Source organism: Lactuca virosa, chromosome 3, assembly GCF_052849685.1.
Source record: "Lactuca virosa cultivar CGN04683 chromosome 3, Lactuca_virosa_CGN04683_v6, whole genome shotgun sequence".
NCBI classification, from domain to species: Eukaryota; Viridiplantae; Streptophyta; class Magnoliopsida; order Asterales; family Asteraceae; genus Lactuca; species Lactuca virosa.
In genome coordinates, this window is record NC_136428.1 from 403,081,375 (window position 1) to 403,101,831 (window position 20,457).

At 36.7% G+C, this 20,457-nt stretch overlaps 1 long non-coding RNA gene across 1 annotated transcript; it reads left to right on the forward strand.

Moving 5' to 3' along the window:
• Positions 1-464: 464 nt before the first annotated feature.
• On the forward strand, positions 465-1,400 carry LOC145163196 (uncharacterized). Its single transcript, XR_013739636.1, has 2 exons — positions 465-685; positions 1,170-1,400. It is a non-coding gene; the product is annotated as an uncharacterized LOC145163196 (long non-coding RNA).
• Positions 1,401-20,457: the final 19,057 nt, after the last annotated feature.

The window sequence follows — 20,457 nt, forward strand, 5'->3', positions numbered from 1 at the left end:
GCTGAAAATGAGCTCCAAACTCTGGATCTTCTTGTTTCCCCTTGGTCTCACAAGCTCCTTTCCTCTTCTCAAGCTTCACAACCCACCAAAAAGCACCAAAATGGCCTTAGAACACACAAAACGGCTAGGGTTTCGATATGATGTCTTCTGGGAGCATAAGGGACGATGGAGGCTGAGATAAGGTGTTTAAATAGGGTGCAAACCTCAAATTTAGATTATCACTCAAACAGTACCTACTCGCCGATTCGGTCTCCCGACTCGTCGAGTAGGTCACTTAACCTCCCCGCGGATCACGACTCTACTTGACGAGTTGGGCCACCAACTCGTCGAGTCCCAGAGAAAAATACATGAATTTCTTGAATTAAATATGTACCAGGAATCAGGTGTTACATATCGAGGTTTTATTGGATATTTTGATTTTATTGTTTCCATCTTGTTAGGAGAAAGATAAAGGTGTGGTTCATGTTGCAAGCTTATCTTTGGGGCTGATGATAAATTGGTGGTTCATGTTGGACACTTACCTAACTAAATTGATCTCTAGTTCGTTTTTCTACCTTCTTCATATTGTAGGAAATTTTTTATTTGTTTTTTCTATTTTTAATTTTTTTGTCTCCAAATATGATTAGTTAAAAGAGGATCATTATTTGCAGCATGAGCGAGGATGCATCTCGACTTAATTCTCAAGGTACTGGCTTTAATTGTAATGCAGACTGATTTGGGGATTAGCACCCATCCATCCACACTAATCTACCTTTGCATTTGTTGGATATGCTTGATAAATTTAAACATTTAAATTTAACAAACATTACAAATATAAGTATATAACATATAATTCGTATACTTAGAGTATCCAACATATACATAATCACATGGAAATTTTGGCTTCTTCCCCAAATCTATAAGTTACTGTTAACATACTTTTCATTTTTAGTTGATGGAATCTTTTTTTAAAGAACATCAAAATTTAAGTTTAGTTTCGACATTGAGCATGTGAAAAGAATGTACACAACAGACGTGTTGAGTTGTTGTGTTTATTAGTGTGGGGGTCTTATCTTAAAGTCATCATAACAATTGTAAGTACTTTCAACTAGTACAACCAAGTGTTGAGTTGTGTTTATTAGTGTTATTTTTACATATTTTTATGTGATTTATTATGGTTTATATTATAGGTAATTGTTCGTAAGTTGGATAAACAAGAGCAAGTATCAAAAGTTTCTCTTCATGTTAACTTTCATGATTCTTCCCGAACTAGTATTTAGGTTTATCGTTTAATGCTTTGAGTAATTAGTAGCACCATGTTTAGAGTTATTAAGCCTTTTGGATGATTTTGTTTTAAATATTGAGAATATTGTTATAAGACAAGTTAAGTTTTAATTTAAGTAATGCTTTTGTGTTTTGCATTTTTTTATCTTAATTGGGTTTTTATTATTTTATATTCCATTAAATTTATAAAAAAATGGACCTAACTTTTAAATATAAATGTTTTATGGGAAAAAAGTGTCACTCAAAACATAAAAATAGTTTTTATTTTATCAACTATATACTGGCATAAAAATAGTGCCACAAAAATCGAAAGTGTTATAGCGGCATAAAAAAAAGTGCCACTAAAACACAAATGGGCTGCAGCGACACAACAAAAAAGTGTCACTAAAAGCCTTTAGTGGCAGCGTTTCTAGTTGCACTTTTTTTTGTGCTGCTGATTGCCTATGGGGGCTTTAGTGACACTTTTTTGGTTTTTAGTGGCACTTTTTCTGTGCCACTAAATGTCATTTTATTTGTAGTGGAAACTCAAACTATCCAATTTGTTGGCAAGCCATTACACTTCAAATTCTTACAAGGTGTGTCTAATTCTTATACGACTATCTACTATTGGTTTACATCGTATTCATTTATGTGCATTTTAAATTGACTTCTCTATGTTCTATCAAATGATTCATTGTTGCTAGTTCTTGCTTTTGCACTTTATATGAATGTCATATCTTTATCTAGGGCACACCATCAGTTGCTTTCCTCTTCACTACTAATTACACCCAGGTTTTACTGATGATTTTCTTCAATTAAGTTGCTTTAATTTTGAGTTTTGTGTTGATTTTCGTTGGTTGATTTAATTTCGAACACATTGCAGAGAAAGAGTAAGTTCTGAAAACTAGAATTTTTATTGTTATATTGCTCAAAGATGATATTGTATACAAATCATTTTCATATATGTTGATTTGAATAAATTGGAATGTTGGTTGTTCAAATGCATAAAATAATTCATTTTGATGAATTTATAGAGGCAAAAAGAGAAAAGATCACAAAAATATTCCCTAATGCCATAGAATTAACATCTTTTGACAGAGAGGTGGTAGTGGTTATCCTTCTTTAATATTTATATTAATTAACAATATTTATTTTTATTTTTAGAGTTCCATTCGTAAAAATAACATGAGATACATTTCTTATCACATCTATAACATTCAAAATTTTCAAACCAAAATTTTCATTTTTAATTAACTAAAAACATTGTTCATAAAAACCATCTCAAAAGAATCTCAGGTATCAAATACAAATCATCATAAAAATATCAGAGTGTCCCAAAATATCCAGAATCAGAAACTGCAGGCAAATGTATACAATCAAGCATTTGCCTTCCTACGATCATCAAATGTGACATCCCCAAATTCACGGTCAGAAAAGACCGATTTGTTCATAATTATTTAAAAATCAGAGTATCCTTTTTGAGGATTAATATTGCGGAATTTGTTCTCAAAAACATGATAATGATATTATCAAAGCATTTCCAAAGAAATGTATTTTATTCATACTAAAACGTTGGGATGTCATCGTCAATATAGAAACATAAGCATAATGAAATATTATATGCCTTACAGTAATTAGACTAGTGGCCTAATACTCCTCGAATCTCTCAGCAAAATGTATCTTTTATATCGCTACGTGTGATATAATAAACTAAGTGGGACAGGTTGGAAAACCTGGTGAGTACATAGGATTTTCAACCCACAATAATATAATCATTTTGTTACAATTATATAATTCACATCAAACAATTAACCCAATTACACGTTCCCGTTATTCTCACTCCTTGGTCCTAGATCGTTGATCTCAAGGGATCTATCCTAAAATATCTTTAAGTGAAGAATTTTGCTTCGCAGGTCCATTAGCAATATGTACTAATAAGATAGTCATCGAGTGAATGGAGTACCCACATAAATAATTTATTCATACCTACAGTTCGTAGTCCTGTCCGTATGAGGTTCCTTAACATCTACATGTCAGGGACCTAACCATGTATAATTTAGTAACACCTATAGGTCGAAGACCTGTCTGTGTTGATGGGTTTTACATGCAATAACGTGGATAAATCCTTATACATTTAAGGGTACATGTAACCTATTAGATCTAGTCATAACACTATTGAAGTAACATTCTATTGAACTACAAGAACCCTATAATCCCTAACTATTTTCAAAAATCATAAACAAGTTAGGGATTACATACCTTTTGACTATTCTTGTAGATAATCAATGAATTCCTTCTTCAATTACACTTGGAAGATAGCACCAGAAATCGCGTGCCTCTGATGGTTCACACTTAAACCCTAGCAACTAAGGAGACTTGAAGAGAGAGAGAGAAGAGGAAAAAATTTCGGCTAATGTCTTAGCAAATGGAGTGGCCGAAATTAGAGGCTAATGGACCTTATGTATAGCTGATAGGAAAACCCTAGATAACCCTTACTTAATTAAAATACTAATATCTCAAATCAGGTAATTATCTGGTTTCCTAATTATCTTCAAGGGATATTCTAGAAGCCCTAGAATCATCCTCCAAACCGTCCACCTTTATGGGGAAGGTTCTAGAACCCTTTTGTTTAACTATTAAATAATTACAGGTTAGGTCCTTATACTATTAATTAATCCAATTAATCCCAAAATTAATTCTAATTATTTATGATTAATCCTTAATTAAATAATATTATTTCTAATTAATATATTATTCTCATAATATATTAATAAATCGTTTATTGCTATTTATTAATCATATAATAAATCAATAAATTAGTCTCTCTCTAAAAGTCATCATATTCAATTACCAGGTTTGAGGGTAAGCGAAAAGGAATTTTCTAATAATATAAATATATACTAATTTTAGTTATTGGCTTAGACACCTAATCCAATAGTCTCCCACTTGGATAAGTCCATAACTACAATAGCCAGTATAACTTCTAAATTAACAGCAAAGGGTGCTTCCTAGAGCAACTCCAACCTCTGATCTGATTAGTCATTAGTCCTATGACAAGTGACCAAATATTCCTCTATTCTACAAGGTATCACATGGACACGAGACATGGATTAGAATCAATCTCATTGTCCAAAATTATGTTTCCCGATTTCCCCATTTCCTGATTTGTGATGACCTCATAATACTTTTAATTGAACACATCAATTTGGTCCTGGTTGGGTCCAACACTATAAGTCAACACCAAATCACCGAGGGGCCCAAAGATATCGCTTTTCCCATCAGGTAAAAAGGAACGAATAAACTTTGACTCATATGCTTGTATCATTTACTCACCAAACATACATGACACTGTGTTTTATAACATCAAGTTATTGATGCATTTACATAACACCAATGCACAACCAACTTGTAAATTACAACTCATACATCTCAGTTTTAAGAATATAAGATATTATCGTCTCAGAGTTACTTGTGATAGAATCCATGAAGTAATTCTCTGAGCGTGGGTTTATCCAATACTCAAATCTCTATTTTTTAAGTACTTATGAATGTTGTAGCAACATAATTGATATGTCTAAACTCCTTAGACAATCTACAACCCAATTCATGATAATCTTCATTCACTACTTACTTCCTAAAGTATGAGCGACTGTGGATCTTCGAATAATCAAATTATTCAGTAATTAAAACATGCAAAACAAAACACAAGAATAAAACAAAGGCAGTAAACAAACTTATAAATAATCTTTATTATTTAATCACCAAATTCAATTACATTTATTCTATTACAAGTTTCAAACTAATCACCTAACTACTAAAACTAATATCATCTCTCAAACCAATGCTCCTAGTATGTTGATTATGCTTTACCCTACTCAGAGCCTTTGTAAAAAGATCTGTAGGATTATCTTCTGATGAAACTATCTCAACTATGAGATGACCTTCTTCAACTCTATGTCTGGTATAATGGTACTTTCTTTCGATATTTCTTAATCTACCATGATCTCTCGGTTCTTTGGTCAAAGCAACTGCTCCTTCATTATCCCAGAAAAGTTCCATTGGCTCCTAAATGATTGGAACTACTCTGAGATCACTAATGAAATTCTTCAGCCAAACCACTTCCTTTGACGCTTCACTCGCTGATATGTACTCTGATTCACAAGTAGAATCAGCCACCGTATCCTGCTTGGAACATTTCCAAGTGACCGCTCCTCCCTTTAAAGAAACACCCAGCCATATTGAGAACGAAGATTGTCTCGATCTGTTTGAAAACTGGTGTCACTATACCCACTTAATTTCAATGTATCAATGCCACCAAGGACTAGTATCAGATCCTTTGTCCTTTGCAGATAATTAAGAATGTTCTTTACTAGTGTCCAATGAGCTCTGCTAAGATTTCCCTAAAAGTGACTTACCATGCTTAAAGCGAAAGACACATCAGGGAGAGTGCATGTCATAGCGTACATGATCGATCCTACAACCGAAGCATATGGGACTTGACTCATTTCTGCTATCTCTTTATATGTACTAGGGTTTTGAGTCTTACTCAACTTGGCATTACTCTGAATAGTTAGTTCTCCTTTCTTGGAATTTTCCATACTAAAACGTTTTAGTACCTTATCCAAGTATGTACTTTGACTAAGACCAATTAGTCTTTTCTTTCTATCCTTTAAGATTATTATCCCAAGAATATAGGTTGTCTCTCCCAGATCCTTCATAGCAAAACACTTTCCAAGCCAAGAATTTACTCCTTACAAGGTTGGAATGTCGTTTCCTATAAGGAGTATGTCATCAACATACAACACAATAAAGGTTACTATACTTCTACTAGCCTTGACATACACATAGGACTCATCTTCACTCCTAGAGAAACCAAATTCTTTGACTTTCGCATGGAAGCAAAGATTCCAGCTGTGGGATGCTTTTTTCAATCCATAAATGGATTTATTAATCTTACATACTCTATTAGGAAACTTTGCATATACAAAACCCTCTTTATGACTCATGTAAACATCCTCAGCCAACTTCCCGTTAAGGAAAGTAGTTTTAACATCCATCAGCCATATTTCATAATCATGAAAGGAAGCTATGGCGAGCATTATCCTAATAGACTTTATCTTGGCCACTGGTGAAAAGGCCTCATCATAGTCAATCCATGGTGTTTGAGTAAAGCCATGCGCAACCAGTCGTGCCTTGAAAATGTGTACCTTTCTATCCATGTCGGTCTTCTTCTGGAAGATCTATTTGCAACCAACTGTCTTTCGACCAGGTTCTTGATCAAACAAATTCCAAACTCGGTTATCATACATAAAATTGATCTCGCTATCCATTGCCTCTTTCCACTTGGCAGCTTCAGGTCCCACCATCGCTGACTTGTAGTTAGTTGGTTCATCTAAATTTGCTAGTGTAATATCACTGATAAACGTCATCATCTGACGTTACATGGAGACCATAGAACGTAGGTGACATGCTAACTCTACTAGATCGGCGAAGAGGTATTGAATGGTCAATGGGTTCAACTATAATTTCTTCCTCAGGTTCAGTGCTAGTATCTTCTAAGGTTCCTTCACCGGTTGACTCTTGAATCTCTTGAAGGTCAATTGTACTCCCATTGTCCTCTTTGCATATGAGCTCTCTCTTGCGAAAGACTCCTCTTCATGCTTCAAAAACAACGTTCTCACTAGGTCTATAGAACAAATATCTAGAAGACTTTCGTAGGTAACGAATGAAAATACATCTCTCACTTCTAGTCTCTTGCTTATCATGAGTCTCACATCTAACGAAAGCTTCACAACCCCAAACCTTGATATGTGCTAACGAGGGAACTTTCCCTATCCACATATTGTGAGGTGTTTTGGCAACCTTCTTGGTAAGGACAAGACTGAGGATATGGGCAGTTGTATCTAAGGCATACCCCCAGAAAAAAATGGGAAGAGAAGTTGGACTCATCATGAAATGAACCATGTCCAACAAGGTCCAATTACGCCTCTCAGCCACACCAGTAAGTTGTGGTGTTCTAGGAGGAATCAATTGTGAAACAATTCAACATTCCTTAAGATAGTCGTGGAACTCGATACTAAGATACTCTCCGCTTTTTTCAAATCGAAGCATCTTCATCTTCCTGCCTAATTGATTCTCGACTTCATGTTTAAACACTTTTAATTTTTCAAAGGTATCTGATTTATGCTTGATTAAGTATATAAAACCATATTTGCTATAATCATCTACAAATGTGGCATATAATCGATTAGCATCCCTTGTGGTGGATCTGAAGCGTCCACAGACATCTGTGTATATAAGATCCAAAAAACCTTCACCTCTTTCACAAGATCCAGTGAAAGGTGATTTTGTCATCTTGCCCAAAGGACAAGATTCGCATTCATCATCTGGCCTTAAGTCAAATGATTCCAACACTCCATCCTTTGTTGTTGGGCGACGCGTTTCTTGTTAATGTGCCCAAGACGACAATGCCACAAGCATGCCATGTCTAAACCATTAGACGAATCAATATGAAATACACTATTACCTAAGCTATTAACACAAATCACAGTTTCATACACACCATCACAAGGTAAAGCTTCAAACATAAAACTGATGGGTTTTAGTATACTACAACATCCTATGGTGCACATACAACCCTAAAAGCTTTGGATCTATGTTTTCTCTAATTATACATGCAATATTGTTTCAAAAGCTTTAAGCCTACAACTAGCATACAAATGATATAAACAACATAAAATACTAGTTAGGAGTTTACCTCTTTATGTAGCTTGCTATCCTTGATGTATTTGTCATTTAATAACTTAGCACCAATAGTGTGGATGCCTCAAATGGAATCACAACACACCATGGACAAAGGATGAAATTTTGAGAGGGAATCTTCATACACCAAAATCGTCCATATGAACTCCAAGAACATTCATGTTCATTTTTGGCTATGGAGTAACATATTTATATGTGGGATTCCAAACGTCATGGGTTAACCCTAACCCATACCCATGGGTTTATGATCCATGGTTCATGTGGCAAAACTCTTTATGTATCCATACATAAACTTAGTCCAACATGGATCATAAGCCTAACATATAAATATAACTAATTTACATAATTAGTCCCCATTGATTTAATTAGTCTCTTTTGATCACTAAATTAATTACAAACTAATTCTTGATCAATACTAATTAAAACATATGATTTCATATTAATATATTAGAACTTATAATATATTAATCAACCATAAATAACCTCTTATCAAAAGTCCATCCTAACAAACATTCCTTATGATATGCAACACAAATGGACCATGCTACTCTCGGGTCAAGTACATACTAATTATAGTTATGGTTTTAGACACCTAATCCAACAGTATCGCACTTGGATAAGTCTAATAACTATTATTGCAAGTACGACTCCAAAATCCCAACTAGCAATAGTAGCTCTTAAAAGCCGTTGTCAAACTCTGACCTAGTTAATCACGCGTCCATTAGATAAGGGATCATATGTTCCTCCATTCTAGATATCATATGGACTGAGACATGGATTATAATCATTCTCTCTGTCCATCTGTTGTTTCCCGATTTCCGATTTATGACGACCGACTAATTGAACAAATCAAATCAGTCCAGGCCCGGCCGAGCACTTACAGTTGTCATCACTAAATCACCGAGGGGCCCATAGATATCGCTTTTATTCCTCTAAGGGTAAAAGGAATGGATAAACTTCGACTCATATGTTTGCTCTATCTACTCATCAAATCACACACAATGATATGTTTTATAACATTGAGTTACCGGTGCGTTTACATATCATCAATGTGCAACCGACTTGTAAACTGCAACTCATACCTCTCCGTTTGAAGAATATAAGATATTATCGTCTCATGATCACTCATGATAAAATCCATTAAGTGATTCAAATGAGCGTGGGTTGAATCCAATACTCGAATCTTATTCGAGGAGCATTCATGAACACTGCAGCCACCTTGTCCTAGACAAACTACAAACGCATTCATGACAGTCTTTCCTTAATACCTACTTCCAAAGTATGCTCGACTGTGGATGCTTTTGAATAACCTTGTTATTCGGGAAGTCAAAACATGCAAAGTGAAACACAAGAATAATACTAATCCTATATGGCCCCAAAACTTTGAGTTCCATATTGATTACTCATTATTCATTGTATAATGTTTCAAATAATCAACTCAATACTTGAATTAAAACAATAGTCATGCCATGCTCCAAGCATGCACACTATGTTTGTCTAAACAATAGCTATGATATGCTCCAAGCATGCACACTATGTTTGTCTATGGTCCTTACCTTGTGAAATAAATCAATTGACAATATTTCAATGATGCTCTTTTCACAATCCCAAATCCTTACTGTAAATGTAAGAATATCAAATTCTTGCCATTTACTGTAATTTGTTAGATTCTAAACTTATATGCAATGATCCTTTTGTAATGACTATGCACAAAAGTCATAGAGACTTGGCAACATACATTAAAAAGTATTCCAATGAAGAGCAATTCCATGGAAACGAAGTCTCACATTCAAAGTACATTCCTTTGAACATCCTTCTTGCATTAAGTTTTCTAATCTTACACAGATTTAAAGAATAACTTCCACTTATGGAAATTCAAGAGTCAAGAGATGAAGGAACCTCAAACCCTGGTAATCAGCCTAAGGAGGAAACCCCTGTTGATCCAACTGATGAGCCCATACCTCTGAGGCGTTACACAAGAGTTAGGAATGCACCTGAGCATTACTATGGTTTCCATATTACTGCGGAAGGTGATACGCTTATCAGTGATAGTACAATGGTAAGTCTAGATGAACCTAACAGCTACACGGAAGCCATGGCAGGCCCTGAGGCTGCTAAATGGAAAGAGGCTATGGATTGCGAGATACAGTCCATGTATGACAATCAAGTGTGGAACTTGGTTGACAATGTACCAGGTCGTAAGACAGTCGGGTGCAAATGGATCTTCAAGAAGAAGACCGACATGGATGGTAATGTACACACTTATAAGGTGCGACTGGTTGCAAAGGGCTATTCTCAAACTTCTGGAGTTGACTATGATGAGACCTTTTCACCAGTAGCAAATATTAAGTCTATTAGGGTTATGTTAGCCATTGCTGCATTTCATGACTATGAAATATGGCAAATGGATGTCAAAACCGCTTTCCTTAATGGAAAGTTGGCTGAGGATGTTTACATGAGTCAGCCAGAGGGTTTTATCAATACAGAGAACCCTAATAAGGTGTGTAAGCTTGAGAAATCCATCTATGGATTGAAACAAGCACCTCGCAAATGGAATCTTTGTTTCAATGATAAAGTCAAAGAGTGGCTTTTCGAGGAGTGAGGATGAGTCGTGTGTATATGTTAGGGCTAGTGGGAGTATAGTTAGCTTTTTGGTGTTGTATGTGGATGACATACTTCTCATAGGAAATGACATCCCAACCTTGCAGGAGGTGAAATCCTGGCTTGGGAAGTGTTTCGCTATGAAGGACCTTGGGGAAGCTGCCTATATCCTAGGGATAAGGATATTGAGAGACAGGAGTAAGAGACTAATTGGACTTAGTCAGAGTACCTACTTGGAGAAGGTGCTGAATAGATTCAGCATGCAGAATTCCAAGAAAGGAGAGTTACCGATCCAGAGTAACGCCAAACTGAGTAAGACTCAGAGTCCGAGTACAGAGGCTGAGATAGCTGAGCTGAGTCATGTACCATATGCTTCTGCTGTGGGCTCAATCATGTATGCTATGACTTGTACTCGCCCTGATGTGGCCTTTGCCTTGAGCATGGTCAGTAGATATCAAGGGAAACCTGGCAAGGCTCACTAGACTGCGGTAAAGAACATTCTCAAGTATCTGCGAAGGACTAAGGACTGGGTCCTTACCCTTGGTGGCAGTGATGACTTGAGAGTGGTAGGATATAGTGATCCTAGCTTTCAGACTGATAGGGATAATTTCCGCTCTCAGTCAGGCTGGGTCTTTATCCTAAATGGAGGAGCAATTACTTGGAAAAGTTCCAAGCAGGAGACGGTAGCTGATTCAACTGTCGAATCAGAGTATATAGCAGCAAGCGAGGCAGCAAAGGAGGCGGTAAGGCTAAAGAACTTCATTGGAGACCTTGGAGTTGTACCAGCTATAAAAGAGCCAATGGAAATTTTCTGTGACAACGAAAGTGCGGTTGCCTTAGCTAAGGAACCAAGGGATCACGGGAGATCCCGACACATTGACAGAAAATACCATTTCATTAGACATCGAATAGAAGAAGGACTCCTCGTGGCTAAGAGGGTATCATCAGATGAGAACCCAACAGATCCCCTCACGAAGGGACTGAGTAGGGTTAAGCATTTACAGCATGCACGGCGCATCGGGCTGAAGGATGATATTAGTTTTAATAATTAGATAGTTTTGAAACTTGTAAAATGTAATTGACATTTGATGATTAAATAAAAGTTGTTGTTTATTTATGAGTAAAGTGTTACTATCTTATGTTAATCGTTTACTATTGTTTCAATTTTGCATGTTTTGACTTCCAGAATAATTATATTATTCAAACTCTCCACAGTCAGTCATACTTTGGAAGTAGGTATTGAATTAAGACTGTCATGAATTGGGCGTGTAGATTGTCTAAGGTGTATTAGACATAGCAATGGTTGCTGCAACATTCTTGAGTGCTCATAAGTTCTGAGTATTGGACTCAACCCACGCTCACTTGTATCACTTCATGGAATTTATCTCGAGTGATCGTGAGACGGTAATATCATATAAATCTTCAAACCTAGAGATATGAGTTGTTGACTATGAGTTGATTATGCATTGATTGTACGAAAACGCATTGGTAACTCGATGTTATAAAACGTGCTTTTGTGCATAATTTAATAAGTAGTCAGTACAAGCATATGAGTCAAAGTTTATCTGTTCCTTCTAGGATTAGAAGCGATATCTGGGCCCCTCGATGATTTTGTTTTGACCTATGTACCGGGCCCGGTCAGAACCTAATTGATGTGTTCAATTTAGTTCTATGTCAAACAGATCAGAGATCGAGAAACAACTGCTGGACAATAAGTACGACATTATTCCATGTATTTGTCCGGCTGATATCATGAGAGCAGAGGATTATATGATCACTTATCTTAAATGGCGTATCATCATCATCACAGTTTTGCGAGACCTTGATAGAGCTACGATTGGTGATCAGGTTCTGAAGTCATATCTGCAACTATAGTTATTAGACTTATCCAAGTGGGAGACTGTTAGATATAGTGTCTAAGTCCATAACTATATTTGGTATGTACTTGAACCGACCCGGCATGGTCCATTTGGGTTGCATGGCATCATGCATTTGGATAGACTAAAATGAGAGAAATGACACTTAAGGTTTATTAATATATTATAAGTTCTAATATATTAATAATATTATTTAATTAGTATTGATCAAGAATTAATTTGGAATTAATTAAGTGATCAAAAGAAGACTAATTAAATATATGGGTTGATTGTGTAAATCACTCATACTTATATAGTGGGCTAATGCTCCATGGATTATCAAGTTGGGCTAAAACCCATAGGATGCTCCATGGTGTTTATAGAACCCATGGGTCATGGAAATGAAAAGTCATGGTAATTAGGGTTTACATGGTGTAATCCTAATTGTAACACACTATATAAGCATCATATGATTCACCAAAATCGGTCAACTAAGAGAAACACGTGAGGGCTAGCCGAATTTAGAAGTGTTCCATTTCTCTCTAAGTTATTCCAAGTGTATTTGGTGTTGTGTGAAACATTTGAGGCATCACACTTGAGGTGCTAGGCTCACAAGGTTCTCAAGGAATCCAAGCTACTACAAGGTATGTATTTCTTACTATCTTTTATGTTTAAAAGTTCCCCATGTATGATAGATAGGTTATGAACCTTGGAAAATCAAATTTGCATGTATCATAGATAAAACATAGATCCAAGGTTTCTAGGGTTGCATGTACACCATATGAGTGTTAGAATGCTCAAAACACAACAAAGACATGATACTTGACCAATCTTTTGCTATAATATTTCTGTTTGTCATGTTCTCATCATTCGAATTATGAAAAGTGATGTCGTAATCATAGTCGAATTTTGAGAACGCAATTAACACATCCATATATAGAATTTCCTAATGTTGAGCCATTCCAACATAACATTCATATATATATATATATATATATATATATATATATATATATATATATATATATATATATATATATTTGACTAAATCTGATTAAAATCTCAATCTAAGCTTTTAGATTTGAAATGAAGTATGAATTCCTCTCCCTTAATTATAGTAAAACAACTTTTCAAACCCTGCAACTTGCGAATTGAAACTTTTGTTTTCTATAATTAACATTGCTAACTTGCAACATTCATCATAATTGATTATGCTCCCACTAGCATAATAATCATTACTTTTACTAGAATAACATTTATGCTCCCACTAGATTTGACATGTACCCAGAAATCAACTGGACCTTTAGAAATCAATACTAATTGACTTTCATTACCAAAGTTCAGATTTCTGATACGAGATGCTTTGATAAGACTTTATCTAGGCTTCTCAAAATTATACACATTTCCTTAGATAACTTACATGTGTGTCTAATCAATTTAAGAACTTACAACAATAAGTCTCAAATGTTTAGACTTTTTGCCATTCCTCACAATTCGAATTATGAAAAGGTATGCCGTAATCATAATCAAAATTGAGAATGCAAATATCATAATTGCTATCTTCTTAAAATCTACTTAGTGAAAGCGTTTCCTCACAATCATTTTCATGAATTGGAGAGAAACCTTATGACACTTAGATTGTATGGTGTATGTATTCCTATCCATGTGAATTTGTCAAACCATAATCAAAAGACGAGGTTAGTGACAAATCCAAACTCATATGGATTGAACTTCTTCAATCTTAATTTCTTGCCACTAGGCAGCACAAGGGCCTACCATTGCTTCCAGGTTGTCATGCAAACAATTGAGTACTCATAGAACTCACATATATAGTCAACATTAACTGGAATGGACACAGAAATAAGAATATGTCAACACGATAGGTTACAAACCTCAAGTCGTGTGCTAGTGTTTAACAAATTGGTTTACTCTTGATTAGTTCTTGAAACTTTCAAGATCTTTAAGACTCCCACTGACCTCTTGACATATAAGATTCTCTGTCAAGAACCATTCCTTGACAAAACAAATATTCAAGAGTTAGTGCGGATTCTAATCAAGAGAAACACTTCACACAATTGGCCTTAGTTGGTTTTTGTTTTATCCAAAACATCACAACTTACCAATTTCAAATGTACAAGAGTAAAAAAAACTTTTACTCTACATTTGATGAGTGTTTTAAACCTTTCCTAAGATTATGTCACTCAAGGCGCAATCTTGGAGTATGACTCTAAGACTTGTTTTGGAACGAAGTATGACTCATCTTCTTAATTTAACCATTTCAACAATTCACGATTCCTCTTCTTAGCCATACAAATGCACTAAGATATCCTTAGAGGATCAATTGTGACATGGTTTTCATAATCATTAAGATGATCATAAAACACGATACTCTAGTACTCTCCCATCTTTTCAGATTGGAGAAACTTTTTATCTTTCTGCCCAATTTGACTCTTCTCATTCGTTCTGCCATACATTAAAACTTTTCCAATGTTCCAGAGTTATACTTAACCTTGTAAGCATAACCATATTTACTAAACTTTAGTAAATCATGGCGAATAGTCTTATCGTTCTCTGTGGTGGACCTGACCAGCGCACACCCAGTGTACCCGATCCCCTAGTCCTTCACTTGACTCACAAATACATGTGAACAAAGAATTAGTCTTAATTTCCTAAAGATGAAGCTTCTCATTCATCACACAATACAAGTTGCATGATTCCAAGTTTCTATCCAACTGAAACTTGGGTGATGAGAATCTTTCCATTATTTGGAAAATTCTCGACACTACCACAAACGAAAGAATCAAATCCATTTTCCTAATATTGCTTATCAATGGAAACATATAAGCAACAATTTTTCACAAATGCCATTGTAAGGAAATTTTAAAAATAAGATAAATTTCAAAAATTTTCCTTTATTTATATAAATTGAGGAAAACTTATCCTTACAATGCAAATACAAGTGAAAACTATGTTTCTTGATATTTCTAAGCAATCTATCATAACTCTTAAGCAGCAGCTCACAAGCCTGATCATCGAACCATGTGATCGAAGTCCATCTCTTCGCGATCAGTCTCAGCATACTCTTCCTTTAAGCTTCCTTTCATTTCTTCGATTCTTCAAAACATCAAAATGTAATTACATTACATCATGGATCAAGAATTTCCAAATAGGAACTTAATCGAGTTAGATAGTGGACTTACTTGAAGCAGAGTCATACACTCTGACTTTACCATCCTTGTGGTCCTTCAGGTAGATACGGTAGCTTCGCAACCAATGCCCCTTCTCTTGGCAATAGAAACATATGGACTCTTTAGAATGGTACACGGGACTATCTCAGACTTAGCCTTTCTCTTTACCATTTGGTCAAGTGACTTGACCACGGCTGATCCCTTTCCATTGGGAAGAGAAAGCTTTTCTGGACTTCCAATGTTACCATTGTCAATATCCATGGAAGTTTGGGAAGTAGATCTTCCAATCAATTTTGCTTTTCCAGTGCACCAAATCATTGCTGATTCAGCAGCAACAAGCAAATATGTTAGATCAATAAGGGTCATGGCGTGATCTTCCATATAGTAGTTCTTAAAGAACCCGCTATATGACTTAGGAAGTGATCGAAGAACCCAGTCAATAGCCAACTTACTTGAGAGAACGACACCCAACTCTCACGGCTTGTCAATGTGTGACTTCATCTCTAAGACATGTGCACACACAGACCTTCCATCTTGGTGTTTGCTAGCCAATAGGGTTTGAGTGACCTTAAACTTTTCAAGTCTTTGAACTTGTGGGTTAGGGAGAATTATTGGAGGAGGTGGAGGAAGTGAAGTATGATTTCCAGTCACATTAATGAACGACAAAAGGATTAGTCTTTCACCTTGATTGCCATGTGGGACATCATCTTCATTAGAAAGGCCTTTTCCAAAAGGATAAGGAAGACCATAGTTTTCTGAACTTAGACATTTATGAGGGAGAAATTCAAGTTTAGTTGATTTTAGTCCTTAATATAACACCCAACATGAAATATTAAGGCTAGGACCCAACACAATATTTTACAATTTGGAAGAGGGATGCTGTAATCCAATTGCAAAATATTTGAAGGTAGGTAAATGCCGATTTACCAATTTCCACCACGAAAAACGAAAAAGAATTTTAGGTTTTAAGTGAATTGAAACCCCTAGATCCTCTGAGATTCATTGAACAATTCAATGGCATGTTTAAATCTCGATTGTGCCCTTCAAGTTTATGACCGGGATGCCGAGGATCACAACAAGGTGTGAATAACCATGCAAATTAGCTTGGTACACCCAATGTTACAACCACATAATCAATGTGCCGACTAACCACACACACTCCATTGATTTATGATTAACATCAAGCTACCCTTTGCCACGCACTGTCAGTCCCAGATTAGTGTGTCGGTTAACCACACACGCTTCAGCAACGACTTAACAAGGTGCAAAGTGCAATTTCATGGGTTAGCACCAAATTCACATTTTCCTAAGTAACTAAGATTGGAAATTTATAAATGTTTAGTTACTTAGTATTTCATTATACTTTTAATGAGAATTTAAATGTCCAGTCAAACTCGTTCGGCTAACAACCCTCCACCAGTCAAGGAAGCGGTGGGTGAGAGTGGACACCCATTAAACTTCCATTTTATAGGCAGTAACCATATACCCCCCTTATAGATCGGCTTCGTGAATGAGACCTACTAACGGTAAGACTGACTTTACTCTTATACATATATATAAATATTAAACCTATAATATTATAATAGTATAAGCGTTGAATTTTTAAACTTTTAAATTCTAGGGTTCAATTTGGAATTAAAGTATTCATAAGTGAAACTTTACAAATTCCAAAACTTGAGGGCAAGTTTTGAAACTTGTCAAAACTTTTCAAATCCATAACTTATGAGTTTAATATGGTTTTATGGAAAAACTTTTCAAGTTCCATAACTTGAGGGCAAGTTATGGAAGACTTTAAAACCATTAAGATGACATTTAGATAGACTCTTGAAATTCCATAACTTGAGGACAAGTTATGGAGTTCATAAAAAAACACATTTATGAAAAACTTTTCATTTTCCATAACTTAAGGACAAGTTATGGAGTTCATAAATGGCATTTAGATCAAATATTTCAATTAACACAATAATCAAATAGATCTAGATTAAACTCACAAGTCAAAATAATTCACATCAACTATTTACAAGAAATTCGTCTATCATATAAACTAATACAAATCATGAAACTATGACAATTATCTTGTAATTGGATAAGCATGATCATTACCATATAAAAAAACAGATTTCATTTGTAACATCCCATTTAAAATAGAATAATTAAATGATAAACCCGGAACCCCGAGAGGTAATTTTTATTATTATTTATATTATTTTAGCCCAAAATCAAATAATAATTAACGGAGTGTTGGTTTCGGGAAACCAAATGACATGATTTAGAGTCTCAAGGGTTAGAGTGCAATTTCTGGATTTTGTTTTGCAAAAGATTCTCAAAGTGGAGGGCCATTTGGTAACATAAGGACTTAATATGAAAGGATTTTGGGAAGGCAGGGTTTCAATGGTAAATATTGGATTAAGATTGAAAAAAATTGTTATGGGGAGGGACCAATTCTGTCATTATGGCAATAAGGTTGGAAGGGCCAGGTATATAACCGTCGCCACCCCATAACCTAAACCCTAACCCTAATGGTGTAAGCTCCAGTCGTCACCCTCTTTCCCTTTTGATCTCCGGCGCCGTTACCTGCCACTGTCGAGTCGTAATCCACCGTTGGAGCTCCTGCTGCCGGCGACAAAGACCATCGGGTTTCCATCTTGTTGTTCGACTGCCACCAATTTCCATTCCATTCCGACGTGACGCCCGTGCTACCACCCACCATTGCCATCGTGGGAGCTGATGATGAAGACGAGGACCACCGGCAGGTCCGCTCATCGGTTGTTGTTGCTATTGTTCGAAGTAGCCTTTGACGTGGGGGAGTTCTGCCCTCACTGGCCGCTGATAGCCGCCGCCACCTCCCAGCCGTGTTCTTCTTCTCCTTCTCCGTTTCTGTTCTGGCGTTGCGTCGCTGATGTGGCTCCGAAGACTATCCCACTACCACTTCTCCGTTCACTCTCTTCATCGCTACTGTTGGGACTCGTCGATTGCCGCCGCCGCCATGCGGCTACCTTGCCGTGTCTGATTGACCGCCGACCATTTCACGCCACCAATTGGGTGGCTACGTTCGTTGGGCGTGTTTTATCGAGTGCTGCCGTTGCTAATCATTTTTTTAGGCTTGTTATTGTCGGTCGGAAATGTGAAGAGGCCACCACCATCACCGTGAGGTGGTGGCTGCCACCATATACCACCACCGGCCACCACAAGGGTGGTTGTGTGTGTGTGTGTAATTTTATTGTTGTGTGTGTAGCTTAGTGTGTGTGTTATTGAGATTTGCATTGTAAATTGTAACAAAAATGAAATAATGAAAAGAGAAACCCAAACCACCACCGTAGGGTGGTAGTTGTCGCCTCCTACCGCCACCAATCGCCGTGTCGGGTGGCGGTGTGTCTCGTTTGCGTTTTGGACTCGTTTGGACAAGGGGACTAAAACCCTATTGGGCCCAATAAAGCCCTAATAGCCCTAAAAGCCCAACCATTTGATTAATGGGCTAGTATTTGGGTTGGAAACCCTAATTAGGGTTTGGAAAACCCTAATGCCTTGAAATCCTAATTTTTGGAATTGATTGAGACACACACACGAGAATTATTTAATAAGCTTAAAATATTAAATAATAATCATTGGCAAATTAACCTAAGCATATTGGACTTAATGGATTAAGTCCTTAATGGGTTAAGTAGGAACACTTAACCCTAATCGTCTTTCATGTGAAAACCTTAATTTCACATGGGCCTTGAGTTGGGCCTTTCTTTTGGGCCCTGGTGGTTAAGCTATTGATGGGCTATCCAAGAACAAGTAAATGGACTTAAAGTAATTGGATGGGCTTTAGGATAAGGCCCATATGAGGGGTTGGGCCCAATTTGGAAAATTGGGCCATAAATGGGCCATACTTGGGCCTTTATGATTATGTGATATTGGGCCATGGGAATGCCGAGAGTTTGGACTAGAATTAATGGATGGGCCTTAAGATAAGACCATGTAGAGGTTTGGGCCCAATTTGGAAAATTGGGCCATATGTTGGGCTTTGGCCCATTACTTGACTTTTGGGCATTTGGAGTGTGAGTTGGACTTTGGGCTTGGAACCCAATTATTAATTGGGTATTGTTTGATGTTGACAGTTCGGGAATCTGTCAACCAGCAGCTGGAGTTTTATCTACGCGACTTCAGCAGTGCCAGGTGAGTTCTCCTCACTATATCAACAGGGTCTACGACACCAAGGCCGGCCCTTTATGATTGCATCCTGATTTTAGGATGTTGCTATGCTATGTAATCTGTTAGATACGTATGATTATCTGTATATATGTTAGTGACCTGGTAAGGTCGGTATCCTGCTTATAGGATGTTGCTATGTTATGTGATCTGTTAGATCCGTATGATTATCTGTACATATGTTAGTGACCTGGTTAGGTCAGTATCCTGAGCATAGGATGATGCTATATTAGTGACCGATTAGTTCGGTATCCTGGTTATAGGATGTTGCTATGCTATTTGATATGTTAGATCGGTTGACTGTTATATATGCTAGAGTATGATATGTATGTGCCCATGTTTGTTTGATTGGGGGTTTGGGTTGAGGCGGTCCTGCTTTGTGCTGAAGGCCAACATACCTAGGGCGGTCCGGATAGACTACATACCCAGGAGGGTATGATAGTCAGACCGAAGCCCCGGCGAGCGGTCCGGATAGGCTGAAGGCCCTACGAGGTGGTCCAGACGTGCCAAAGGCTCGGAGAGCAGTCCTGATAGACTGAAGGCCTGCGAGGTGGTCCAGTCAGGCTGAAGGCTCATTATGCATGTTGTTCTGTATTTGTATTGATATGATATTT